Source organism: Elephantulus edwardii, unplaced genomic scaffold (genome assembly GCF_000299155.1).
Source record: "Elephantulus edwardii isolate Elephantulus edwardi_28Jun2011 unplaced genomic scaffold, EleEdw1.0 scaffold00171, whole genome shotgun sequence".
NCBI lineage: Eukaryota > Metazoa > Chordata > Mammalia > Macroscelidea > Macroscelididae > Elephantulus > Elephantulus edwardii.
In genome coordinates this window covers 5,534,349-5,547,324 of record NW_006399921.1, presented here as the reverse complement: position 1 = coordinate 5,547,324, position 12,976 = coordinate 5,534,349, and positions in this window count along the sequence as shown.

Here is a 12,976-nt window from a genome sequence, read left to right as displayed (position 1 = left end):
AATTGGGGCCTTAATTCCCTCCCCAGGTCCTCTGCCACGACCTGGGCCCTCTGCTCCTCAGTCATGACTGTGAAAAGGGGTGTGGCACAACAGGGGTTAACTCTTGAAGGCTGTCCCCTCCCACCCCTGTGCCTCTCTTGGAGGTAGAGGAGGAGAAAGGGGCTCCCCAGACACCACCCCTCCCCTTCTTCATCCCCCCTGGAGTATTTACTTTCAGACAACCAAAATGTGATGGCCTATACTGTTATTTAACTTGTTAACAGCTTAGACCCTAAAAGGAGTCTATTCCTGTTATCCCCACCTCCCCTTCTACACTTCTGGAAGAGGGAGTCCACTTTGCACCTTCTTACTCCCAACAACAAGGGGGACAATGAGAGAATCTTAACCCTGAGAGGAGGCCTTTGGGGGCAGATGTCACAGCCTCCTTACCGGATTCAAAGCATTCTTCTCATTTCTGGCCTCTGAGGCTGTGGTGGGAAGGGGTGGAGACCGCCCACCACTCACACAGACCACGTGTGCCTTTCTCCCCAGGCCTGTAATTGGCCACCAGGTCTGCATCAGCCCCTTCTTCCTCTAAACAGAAGTATTTTTGTAGGGCTTGGGGATGGTGAGGGAGCATGAAGTAAGATGAAAACTTGAATTCCAGATTTTTAATGCAAAGTATTTATCATTTGTACGAGAAATAAAAGTTTTAAGTTTTTACTTGACTGACAGTGCTGGGCCAGAGGGAGACTTTTTGGCCGATGCTGCCACCTGGTGATGGGACTGGTCTGTCAGGGCTGCTTCTAAAGCGCATGCGCAGCCCCTGCAGGCTGAGGGGGTGGGAGGTGTTGCTAGGGAATTCCGTGGCCGAGACCTTAAGGAACAGTGCACCCGCCCCGAAGGTGACATCACTCTCGGGGTTTGAATCCACCAGCGGCTCTGTGGGGAGGAAGATGGGCAGGCTACCCCTGTGTGTCTCCGCTGCCCCAGAAACTCTGGTGGGTCAGCGATGGGTCAGTTCCGACTGGGCAGCAATGAGTTAAGTATATAACAAAAGTTGCACTAAAATGAGGAGACCTAGATCAAATCACAGCGAGCGAGCCAGCCAGGGTGTGGGCAGAAATGGAGACCTGAGAAAAGCCAAAAAGAAAACACTCAAACCAGACTTCCAGGGTTTAAATCCTGACCTTTCCACCTGTATCTTGGGGCAATGAGCCTCATCGTTCCTCACTAGAAAAACCTTTGCTGCAAGTTAGTGACTTCAGACATGCCTCTTGCCTGGCAAGAGCTCCCAGCTCAGTGTTATCATTGATGTCATTACTGTGAGTGAAAAGAACAGGTATTTCCTCATCTGTAAACTGTAAACCAGAGGCAACAAGATCAGACACCTTGAAGACTTCACGTCAATGCTATCTCTGGGATCTGGAACCCGAGAGGTACAGGAGGAGGTATGAGAAGGAGGGCTGTGAGCTGCCCTGTTGGGGAAGGCTTCCTGGAAGAGGTGGGACAGAGTTAAGAGTGTGGGGAGGTGGAGGTTGCAGGATGGAGACAGGCATGTTTCAGTCATGGGAGAGTCACCTAGGTCTGTCAAGAACCCAGCTCCTTAGAAAATCAGCATGTCCTGGAGAGGGAAGGGCTTACAGGATGGGCCCTATTCTGCTCCCTAGTACCCAAGAATAAGCTGCCATTGCACATGAACCCCGTGTGGATCAGAGGATTGTGGGAGCTGGGTTTGCACCCATGGTCAAGTTGGGGAGTCATGGATGTCAGGTGGGCAAGCGTTTCTGAACGTGTTTTTCTAAGCACCAACCTCAGCACTGCCCAGGGCCACAGGAGGGAACTTCCCAGACCTGTGTCTCCCTTCCAACCCTGACAAGCCCCAACTGCTGTTCTTGGGAGGGAATTTCTTGGAGAAGACAATTCCCACCCTATGTTTATGCCTCTTGCTGGTGGTGAGGTCCCCAAACCCATGCACCTTTTTTATAAACTTCCAGATAACCAAACGATGCTTTGTAGAAGTGATATTTCTGAGCCTGGAGTATGTTCCTGAACAAGTTCACACCTCAGACTTCTGCCTCCTGCAGTGAGGGCTTCAGACACAAATGCCAGAAACAGGAGCACGTTGGGTCCCTACTTGCTCTTGGGGATGGTGATAAAAATGAAGGTTCCCTGAGACTTGGGGCTGATCTTAGCTCAGGCAAGAGTCATGCCTAACTAGGAGCCCTGTCTTTAGGTCTGAGTAAAAGTTGGCCATCTCAAACAACCCTTCCCAACTCCAGCCCATCACAGTGCCCAAATTCCATGCCTGTGGCCACTTCTCAGAAAAGCTGTTCACAGCTTGGTCTGCATCACAGTTTCATGGGCTCTTGTTAAAACGGATCTAAGCGGTCAGCTCTTGGAACAACATGGTGATGTGCCTTTACTATCCCCAGGAGGCCTTAATGGAAACCCCGGGAGAGATCACATTGTCACAGTCATTGCTCATTTCTCTGTGGCCCTTGATGGTTTACAAAGTGCCTTCCTATAAACTTGTTCATTGGCTCCTTGTAATGATTTTTTACACGATGTGACATTTTATAGATGTGGCTCATAAAACTGTGACTTGTCTAAAGTCAGACAGCTTGTTAAAACAGCTAGGCTCTGGCCCCGATTTTTCACACCACGTGCACTGCCAAACCCAAACAGGTTTATCCAACTGGCCTGCTAGAGCCTCAGAGCACCCCTAGTGGAAGGGTAGAAGGAAGTGGGGAGCACTGGCAGGGCCAGTCCCTGTAGTAGCTGTCACTGAATACCGCTGGGCAGGGGATGTGCCCTGGAACACTGGACAGGATCAGGTCTCTGGTTGGGCTTTACCAGTGAGCAAGACTCATAAGCTGGAGATCAGAGGACTAGGCCTTAGAAGTGCCTCAAGCCGAAGAGGGTAAAGGAGGTGCTGGATCTCCTGGCATCATCACCCCGGGCTGGGCTGGCTCTTGATGTGAACGTCCCATGGGTTTTCTTTGGGTTCCTTTCCCTTCAGTCTTATTAGCCAAGAGAAGAATTGGGGTGATTAGAAGGGAAAGGGCCACACAGGAGGGAACTCAGCCTCTGGGCCTTCATGGGGCCTTGGTATGGAGGGTGGAGAGGTGAAGGGTTTGGAGAAAGTGGGTATGTAAGGCACTCTCAAGAGCCAAAGCATGAGGCTACCAACATAGATGGAGAATGCAGACACGTTCTGGTTTCTGCCCTGTATGACCGCAAATCTATCGCCTTCCCTTTCTGGTCTCAGCCACTAAAAGACAAGACCTCACTAGGTTTTCTCCAAAATTCTCCCCAGTACTGACATTCCAGTGTTTTCCTTATTTATCTAGCTGGTGGGCGGGCAGTCAAGTCGTTTGCCATGATATATTCTTACAAACCGGGCTGTAGATAGAAACGGAGAGCTGAAATGAGCAAATTGCAGGCCTGCACACCTCAGTGGACCCTCCAGGTGAGCTGTCCCGGTTCACGTGCTCGTCAGCAGGGAGCAGCAGTTCTCATTTCCCCACATTCCTGCCATCACCTGAGCAGAACGTGTTTGCCGTGTGGTTAGAGGAGGAACATTACGGCATTCTAGGGATGATGTTCTGCATCAGCTATCAGCTGGAGCCAAGTGGCAGCTGGGCTGGTGGCGTCCCTTCCGTCCCCGTCAGTCTCCACCTCAGTGTCCCAGGAGGCTGTCCTCTGAGTGGGCATCACCTCAGACTCTGGCTTCAGCCAATTAGAGTCCACCAGCCAATGGGAGGACGGACGAGAGACCAGGCTATAAAGTGCCTGCTGCTCTGCTTTCAGGGCTGGTCTCTGACTCCATTCCGCCAAGCCTTTAGATCTTGACCTTGGGTAACTCGTACACCCCACCCCTCCAATGGTACCCTAGAAGTGTCACCAGCTTTCCAGTGTTGCTACTCTCTGGGGAATGGGTTCCTTGACCCTGTTGGCACCGCTGTGAGGAAGCAATGCCTCCGTCAAAGACACCCTGAGTTGCGTTATTCTGTTTTCCTGCAGACAGTAGTGGTCTCCACCTGGGGTGGGTGTTGCTTGTTCAGTGACACAAGCACAGCTAACTGCATTACAGTCTTGAGTCACTGCAGAACTTTGATCTGGTTCATGCCTCTTCAACAGCCTCCTGAGAATTTGCGTTTTCATCTCCTGGAGCTCTGGTGGCTTCATGGTAAGGAGCTGCGCTGTCAACCCAAAGGCATGCAGTGCAAGTCTACAAGCTGCTTCATGGGGGGCAGGATGGCCAATCTCCTCCCATTCAATTAACTGCCTCTGAAAGCCACTGAAGGGTCAGGTATGTGTTAGCTCTGACTTGATGGTACTCAACACCAACCGCAGAATTAGGATCTACAATTTAATCAGGTCCCCAGGTGATTCTTGTTAAAACGTAGATTCTAATTGAGTATCAGTTGTTAGGCGCTGTCAAGTATGACTCATAGTGACCCTGTGAACAACAGATCTGACCCCTGTCTGTCCTGTGCCGTCCTCCTCATTTCTGATATACTTGAGCACACTGCTGCAGTCACTGTGTTAATACTTCTCATTAAGGGTATTCCTCCCATCCACCCTCAACCTTTCCAAGCATGATGTCCCTTTCCAAAGAATAGCTTCTCCTAACAGCATGCCCAAAATATGTTCGTAGGTTTCAGAGACCTGTTATTTCATAAGTGGGTGGCCAATCCTGCTTCCTAGTCTGTCTGGGAGCTCTACAGAAACCTGTCCCCCATGGGTGACCCTTCTGGCATTTGGCACACTGCTGGCATAGCTTCCAGCATCACAGCAACCCACAAGTGACCCTAGTACAACAAACTTACCAGTACTGCAGTAATAAGAGCAAATGATAAGCAAGCAACGTAAGCTACAAAGTAAGTAATTGGCAATATGCAAATCATCATCCCCCCCAATACAACAAATTGAGAGATAAGAGTTGTATGTACCTCTAAAAGCAAATCAGTCACACTAATATCATGGTGCAGGGCCCAGCTGTGGCCCATGGTAGGAAATCTCTGGGTGGAAATTCAAATTCCCAGCTGGGTAGATTGAACCAGAGTGTGCTGGTTCAAGCCAGGAATCAAACCACCAGAGGCCAGTAGAAGGGACGTGGCCAGAAGGGGAGAGGGCACAAGTAAGGTAAGGACACAGGATGGTGTCACAGGACTCTGCACATCCTGCTCCCTGGAGAGCAGGAGACTTGCAATCTATTGACACAAGAAAAGGGGGGGGGGGGTCACACAACCGGCCTAGGCCCAGTGGAGCTGGAGTGTGGACCCTGCTTCTCACAGGCCTTGGCCTGTCTCCAGCCCATGTGTGTGTGATCCTGTGAGGTGGGATGAAGTGACACTCCAATGCCATGTTCCTCCTGTCCCACATCATGCAACCTGGAAATGGGAGCTCCTTTAATATCTGGCACCAATTTTTACCCCAGCTGCATCCACTCCTACGTTTTTAGACTCTCACAGTAATGGCAAGGGTGACCCTTCTCCCCAACCCAGGGATCTGAGCCCCATTCCTGGGGACCCACCTCTCGAGAAATTGTCCCTTCTGCTCCATCACCTCTTGCTTTCCTGCTTCTTCCCACCATCTTTGAAAGTCTTTCTCGTTTATAAACACCTCACACCCAAGTCCCTCTCCACCTCTGCCCTATTTCTCTCAGCTCCTTCATAAGCTTCTTACCAGCAGTTTCCTCCCCAGCATTTCCCAGGCTTAGTGGTGCGATTCAGAATTTGAACCAGTGCATTCTGGTTCAACCTCCCCTGCTGGGATTTTGCATCCCCACCCTAAAGATACTGACTCAAAAATCTACATGCTAACAAGTAAAGAGTCACCTGGGGAGCTAGTTTAAAATGTAGCTTCTGATTCAGTATTTCTGGGGTGGAAAGACCCATTCTCAGCAGTGCAAAGACCTATAGTGACTGAAGACTACTGCAACCAGTTGTGCTATGTGTCATTGGCCACCAAAACTGACGGACTACTTATTTCTAACACGTCTATACCCTAAGGGAGCTCTGGTGGCATTTTAATCTGTGGGGAGTTGTGCTGTTAACCCAAAGGTGGTGCCTCTCTCTGGTGGTTCAAATCCATTGGTAGCTCTGCAGCAGAAAGACAGGCAATCTCCCCTTTGATTTATGTTGTTGTTATGTGCCAGTGAGTCACTTGCAACTCATAGCAACCCTATGTACAGCACCTCTGAACCCTGCTCTATCCTGAGCCAACCTTATTGTCTCTGACACACCTACCCCCATTACCCTAGTCACTGTGTCAATCCATCTTACCTAGGTTTCCTCTCCGGCACTGTCCCTCCACCCTCCCAAGCATGATATTCCTCTCCGAAGACTGGTCCCTTCTTGCAACATGTCTAAAAGATGTCAGATGGAACTTCAGAATTCTTGCCCCCAAGGAGCAGTCTGGCTTCACCCTGCTCCAGGACGAACCTATTCATTCTCTTAGCAGTTCATGGCATAGTCACTACTCTTCTCCAGCACCACAGCTCAAAGGCATCAATTCTCCTTCTATCCTCCCTAGTCATTGTCCAGCTTTCTGAAGCGTAGCATGTAATTGCAAAATCCATGGCCTGGATCAGGCACACCTTAGTCTCCAGACTGACATCATTGCTCTTCAGTACTCTGGAGATGTCCCTGACAGCAGACTTTCCCAATGCAATTTGTCTTTTGGTTTCCTAACTGCTGATACCAAGAGTGTTGATTGTGGAGCCAAGCAAGCAGAAGTTGTTAACAATCTCAGTATCTGGTATGAATCAGTTCTGACACAACAGCAATGAGTGAGTGAGTGAGATGGCTAGTTTAGTTGTTGTTATGTACCTTCTAGTCAGAACCAACTCAGAGCTGACCCTCTAGCAGGTTTTCAGAGGTAGTAAACCACCTAAGAGGAGAGTGCTTATCTTCCCCACCAGCACACACTCCCTCCCCCGCACAGCAGCCTTGTGGTTGACAACACAGCTCTTTACCTCCAAGCCATGGTCCTCCCCTTTGCATGTGAGTCCCCGACTCTGTGACCTAATTCATCCCTGCTACTAAGAACTCCCTTGATGTTCTGTGCCCCTTCATGTCATAGGCGGTTGACTTTATTTAGACCAATCTCTCCCACTCCCACTCCCACACTCATAGGTCGGGATCTCAGCTTAGATGCCCCTTCCTATAAGAAGTTCTTAATTCCATTCTTCAGATTAGGGTGAGAAGTGCCCCATTGTTATAGTTGTTGTGTACTGTCGAGTAAGAACTGACCCATAGCCGACCCTCCAGGGGGTGTTCAGAGGCAGTAAATCACACAGGAGAGTACTCATCCTTCTCTTATGTAGCAGCTGGTGTATTTGAACTGTGTACCTTTTTGTTCACAGGACAATTCCTTACTATGAAGGAGACTGCATGTCCTATTACAAGAGATTCACTGGACAGTGAGCTTCCTGAGACAACAGTGCCAACTCTTATTTTCCCAGTGGGAGCACACTGCTCCGCTCCAGTGGGTACTCAGTGTGTTGAGTGGAAGGTGGCAGCAGGCATGGAGCTGATCTCTTGAATGTTGCGGGATTACGGGACATTGGTCAGTAGCGTGGCAGCTACAGAGTTCACTTATGGACACAGGACATTTTAATTGGAAGCAGGACAGATAATCTGACCTTGCCATAGTGTTGACTAAGGCAATGTTGAAAGATTCTGGGCTACCGTGTTATGCCCAGCCTTCGATGGGAAGCATGGACTAGAAGATCTAACAGTCCTTCTCCATTCTGAAACTAAAATTTAGCCTCTCAACTTGGGCTGCATCAGGGGCTCCATCTGTGGTTCTCCCTGTCATGGGCAGCCACTCCTGCCAGCACTGTAACCTCACCAAAGTCCTGGAACATTTTGCAGATGTTGTTTACCGTTGAGCAGGGACCGACCTGTAGCTGATCCTCTGGGGGATTTTCAGAGGCAGTTAATCACACAAGAGGAAATCAATTGTGTGTCTTGAAGATTGCAGCGCAGCTTTTTACCGCTAGTCCACCAGAGCTCCGTAGGCGCTCAACTCCAGGACCCACCCCTCCTCCATCACCACCAGAGGGCGCAGTGCACTTAGAGTTGCCCTCAAAGCACCAGCGGACCCGGCAAGTTGCCTGGTCTGAGGTGGATTGTGAGAGCCAGAAAAGAACCTGGACTGAGTCAGGGATCTCCTCGAGGTGCAATTAGAATCTCCAGGTGCAAAACTGGCTCCAAGATCAAGAAAGACTGTTGCAAAACGGTTGCTGTTTCACTGTTTTTAAATTGAGCACATTTTATCTAGAACTCTGAACCTTTGAAAATGTACAGTGTGTGTGTGTGTGTGTGTGTGTGTGTGTGTGTGTGTGTACACCTATCCCCGTGGGAAGGCTGGGTGCTGGGCGGAGAGGTGTCATTGGTGAGGACACCATGGTCAGAGGCTAACTCTGTCTTCCTGACACCCATGTCCTCTCGGGTTCATACCTCAGCATTTAACAATTGCTCTGCTCTGGTTCCTGGAACACCTCTGACTTTATCGCCCTCACTGACACTAACCCCTTCCAGCCCACAGTACACATTCCCAACATGGTGCCATCAGAGTTCCCTCTGAGCTGGGATCCAAACAGTCCCAGAAATGCTTCCTGGTCTCTACTTCCTTCTGTCTGCTCTTTGAGGAAGGCTAAGCTCCTTGATGTACCCCTTTGGCAGCCCCAAGTCAGGGAGATGAGTCCCACCCTGCATCCCCAAACCTGGCTGGCTGGCAGACAGAAGCAGCTAGAAGGAACTTGTTGCTGGTGGCCTTCCAGGCCTCATTCTCCACCCTCTTCCAGCCATGACGACTCAATCCAGCTGCCATGACAGCACATGGCAGTGAGTAGCAGTGTCTGCAGCCAGCAAACCACTTCTGTGCTGTGTTGGGGAGCTGGGCTTGCCTCCCTCTCCCTTCCTGTCCCCAGCCCCATCTCTAAGTCAACAATCCATAGGAGACTTGACTCCTAGTCTTCTGTCCTTGAAGCAAAGCAACTGCTAGCATGTTCAGGTAGCAATGGAGCCCAGAGAGCGGACTAGGGACACCCCAGAGGTACAGCCAAAGGGCTCAGATGCCATCCCAGGAGGATCTGCTGGAGGGACCAGAATTGGTCACAGTTTTTGAAACACAAAATCCTGGTGTAAGGATTGGCTATTCTGAAAAGAATCCTCCAACTATTGACACACACACAGAAAAAGAGCTATTTGAATGTCATTTGCATTATATTTGCATATGGCTCTTTTGAAGTCCAAAGTCACTAAAATCCCTGTGCTTGCTTCTTTTCTACTCTTTCCTCTGTTCCTTCCTGAGCTAGGCAGACACTTGGAGTATGAGGGCCAGAAGATTAGCACCTTTTCACGTTGCCACCACTTCCTGGCAGTCAAGGACTCACATCTGGTTTCTTTTTTTTTTTTTTTTTTTTTTTTTTTACATCTGGTTTCTTGAGGACTCAGTACTGGGAAGGATAGAGAGATAAAGGGTCCATTGCTCCCCCATCCCTGTTCATCTAATTGAACTGAGACAGAGTCTAGGAAGTCCCTGCTCTGCAGCAGCCTTGTTTTGTGACCCTGGGTGAGCTTCTCCCACTATGCACTTCAGATCCCTCATATGAGGGATGAAGGTAGTATCTAGGTCCCTTCTATCCCAAGTTATACCACAGTAGACGGGGCAGGGAGGGGAAGCATAGGCTAAAACGCTGATGGGCAAGATTAAAAACACTGGCTTTGGCACCTGTCAGACCCAGGTTTGAATCCCAACTCTGTTATTTACTAGCTGTGTTAACCTCCATAACGTCTTTGGGTGGTGCAAATGATAATGCACTCAGACACCAGGCAAAAGGTTGGTGTTTCACTTCTACTTAGAGAAGCCTTGGAAGAAGCCTGGCAATCTAATTCCAAAAAATGTAGCCATTAAAACCCCTGTGGAGTATAATTGTGCTCTGACCCCACAGGGTCACCCTGAATCAGAAGCAACTAAAAGGCAACTTCTCTTTTTTATTTCCCTGACCCTGTTTCCTCATTTAGAAAAGAATGCCACTATAATAATTAAGGGAGCTCTGCTGGTTTAGTGGTAAGGTGTTGTGCTGTCAACACAAAGGCAGGCAGTTCAAATCCACCAGCTACTCCAAGGGAGGAAGATGGGCTATCTTCTCCTGTGCCATTTACAGCCTCTGAAAACCCACTAGAGGGTCAGCTATGTGTCAGTCCTGACTTGATGGCTCATAGCAACAACAAAATAATAATTACAGCTTCTTGTTAAAGTTGAGATTATAACAGATTGTGTGTGGTCTGTATGTAGCACCAGTTTTGGCACCCAGAAAGTCTTCACTCAGTATTTATAAATATCAAGTCAGCAAATGAATATGGGGTAGAATGGTACCACCACCTGAATCCAAAGTTGTGCTTCTAATTATGAGCCTCCAAGTGGATCCTACTCGGTAGTATTCCACAACAAGTGAGTCCTAAATGGGTTCCATCCCCAAAATCTCAACCTCCTGTCCCAATCCTAGACCCCTGGGGCAGGAAACTCCTTGGATATCACCAAGTATCTGATTGCCCTCTGGCATCTGAAAGACTAAAAAGCCTTTCTGGACCATAATCTTAGAGGGAATCAAGGTCACCCAGCATAACAACCCACAAAGATAATATCCTACATCCTACTTTGATGAGTAGGGTCTTAAGTTTCCAAATGGTCAGCTAAGATGAAATAACTGGTCTCTTCTTGTCCAGAGAAAGAAGAGTGAAGAAAAGCAGGGCCCATGGAAACAGTGAGTCCATAGCACTAACAGACCTCACGGACAAGTAACAGAAGAACTAGAACAGCCCAGCAGCCCCCCTGACTCCCCTGAAAGTGTCCATAATAGAAGGCTGCCGAGACTGGGGGAAATGCAGAAACAATCCCAAACCATAAACACGTCCATGCTTACTAGTCTAATGGACACTGGTGGAGCCTCTGAGACCACAGCCCTTAGTCACCCTTTGAATCCAAAATTGAGCTCATTCATGTGGTTCAATGTTCAGACAAACACTGTTATTGTCATTCAGAAAACTCAGACTCATTGCCGTGAAGATGGAACTTATTCCTCACTTATGAGTCAGTTTTCTGAGGCTGTAAATCCCATGGGAGGAGATTGCCCATCTTTCTCCCAAGGAAGAACTGGTGGATTCGAGCCACCTGACAGTGCAACTCCTTACTCACTAGGACAGCAGAGCTCCCTGCTGCTACTGCTGCTGCTGTCAGGTGCTGTCAAGCCCAGTATAACTCATAGAAAAGGGAACAACAGAAATGAATCCTGTCCTATTTTGTGCTATTCTCATCATCTCTGATACATTTGAACCCATTGCTGTAGTCACTGAGTCAATCCATCTCATCGGGGGTCTTGCTCTCTTTCTCTGACCCTCCATCTTTCCAAGAATCATGTGTCCCTTTCCAAGGAATAGCCTCTCCAAGCAACATGCCCAAAGTATATGAGAGAAAGCTTTGTCATCCTTGCCTCCAAGGAGCATTCTGGCTGCACCTTTTCCAACAAACACCTGTTTGCTCTTTTGGCAGTTCATGGAATATTCAATACTCCAGCACCACAGTTCAAAGGCATTATTTCTTCTTCAGTCATCCTATTTATTGTCCAGCTCTCAGAGGCATAGCAAGTGACTGAAAAATCCATGGTCTGAATTAGGTGCATTTTAATCTTCAAACTGACGTTACTGCTCTTCCATATTTTGGAGAGTTCTCTAACAGTGGACTTGTCCAAAGCCATACATCTCTTTATCTCCTGCCTGCTGGTACTAATAGTGTTGATTCTGGATCCAAATAAAATTAAATCATTGACAGTTTCAATCCTTTCTCCATCTATCATGATATTGCCTATTGGCCCAGTAGTTAGGACTTTTATTTTCTTGATAATTGAGATGTAACCCATATGGAAGGCTGTAGTCTTTGATTTTCTGTGGTAAGAGCTTCAGGTCCTTTTTCTTCCAGAAACCAAGGTTGTATCATCTTCATAATGTAGATTGTTGAGTATTCTTCCTCCCATGCTCATGTCACATTCTTAGCTCGATCTCTCAGTGTCCCCTTATATACAGCAGAACAAAACTCTGTTCGAGAACACACCATCCTCATAATCTCCTTAAGCTCCACTGAGCTTAAACTCATTGTTACAGTCACTATATCAGCGAACAGGCCTATAAAAGAACAATCAACCATACAAAATCAAAAGGCAGCATTTGCCCAGGGATAAAGCTCAGAAGGAAGGAAAGAGCAGGCTAGAAGGATGAATGGAAGCAAGAATCACAGGGAGGAAGTGGGAAGATTTCTGCTGCAAATGAAACAAAATGCGCATGAATAGTTGAACATAAAATTAATCTGCTCTGTAAACTTTCACTCAAATCATAAGTCTGAAAAACAAAATAAAATACTAAGACTCAGAGCAGAAATGTGACTTTGCACCTGGAAAAAAAAATTGTAATGGGTCCCAGATACGGGCATCAGAGTTGATTCTAAGGTGGATACAGCCATGCAAATGCTATGCAAATACAAATATGGTGATTGCAAGTACACATGATATATAAACCATGTGTAGGCATTTTTCAAAGATAATGTAGCTAAAGAGCAGTTGTAGATAAGAGCTAGACCACAGAGAAGGAGCCAATTTGAAGTGAGGTGGTAGGGGTAGATGAGGAAGAATGAGGGATAGAGGCTGGGAGTGCCTAGAATCACAAGGAAGCTTTACTAATGTCTTCCTCCAGCCAGCAAAACCAGGAAAGAGGCCTCCTCCCCTCTTGCCTCCTTGCTAGGGTGAGAATAAGAGAGGTCAAGATGGGACTGAGGGTGGGTGGTTTTTCCTCTTCATTTTATTATTAATTTTCATGAAAGTTTACAGAGACTTTGGATTTCCATTCCTTCATTGTTGCACTTTTCTCCCTGCCCACCTCTCCCCTTCCCCAATTCACTCTTCTTTTTGAAAAGTAAAAGAAAAAAA